Source organism: Gastrolobium bilobum, unplaced genomic scaffold (assembly GCF_033153095.1).
Source record: "Gastrolobium bilobum isolate Gb01-03AN ecotype WA unplaced genomic scaffold, APGP_CSIRO_Gbil_v1 utg5544, whole genome shotgun sequence".
In the NCBI taxonomy this organism is placed as follows: Eukaryota; Viridiplantae; Streptophyta; class Magnoliopsida; order Fabales; family Fabaceae; genus Gastrolobium; species Gastrolobium bilobum.
In genome coordinates this window covers 5,575-6,446 of record NW_026898150.1, presented here as the reverse complement: position 1 = coordinate 6,446, position 872 = coordinate 5,575, and the positions used below count along the sequence as shown (strand labels likewise).

At 41.4% G+C, this 872-nt stretch overlaps 1 non-coding gene across 1 annotated transcript; it reads right to left on the bottom strand.

Moving 5' to 3' along the window:
* Positions 1 to 265: 265 nt before the first annotated feature.
* On the bottom strand, positions 266 to 371 carry LOC133313269 (small nucleolar RNA R71). Its single transcript, XR_009751801.1, has one exon. It is a non-coding gene; the product is annotated as a small nucleolar RNA R71 (small nucleolar RNA).
* Between the last annotated feature and the right edge of the window lie 501 nt (positions 372 to 872).

Sequence of the window (872 nt, the reverse complement as noted above, 5' to 3'; positions counted from 1 at the left end):
CCCATATTCAATTGGTGGAGAAAGCTCAGTTTGGAGGAGAGGAGAGTGAAGATCCTCATAGATTTATTGACAGATTCTTGATGATCTGTGACTCAGCCAAACACCCTCAGGTGTCTAATGATGCAATCCGGTTGAGGTTGTTCCCTTTTGCTGTTAAGGGCTGTTCTTAGTTGGTTGGAAAGGCAGCCTGCAAGAAGCATTCCTACATGGGATGATTTATCTCAAAAGTTCTTTGCTGAGTTCTTCTCGATGGAAAAATACAATCAGATGGTGAATGACATCACCAATTTCACTCAATCAGAGGGTGAAACTATGTGTGCAGCATGGAACAGATTCAAGGATTTAATGAGGAGGTGTCCTCAGTATAACTTGACTGCTGGTAATCAGGTGAGAATCTTTTTCAACAGTTGTAAACCTGAGATTCAGATGGTGTTGAATGGTGCAGCATGTGGCACTATTAAATCTTTGAGGGCAAACGAGACTCTTGAGCTGATTGAGAGAATGGTTGCCAACGAAAATGAAGTGTTGTCAGCAAAGCCTAAGAGAGGTATCCTTCAGCTAGAAGGTAATGATGCAATGCTAGCTGAAAATAAATTACTATCTCAGCAAATGGCAACTCTGACAGAGAGGCTTGATAAGATGCAACTTTCTAGTGTTCATACTAAAGTTGTTGCGGTGATATGTGAATATTGTAAGGACAATCATGAGTCTAATGAATGTCCCTCTTTGCCGTCTTCTGATCCTCCTCAACAGATGCATGTGAATGGCATTTGGTATGACCAAAGACCTCTGCCACAAAATGTTCCAAGAAATCAGAATTATCCCTCTGGAAGTAATAATTTTCAGAGAAGGGTGCAGGGAACTGGTCTTGA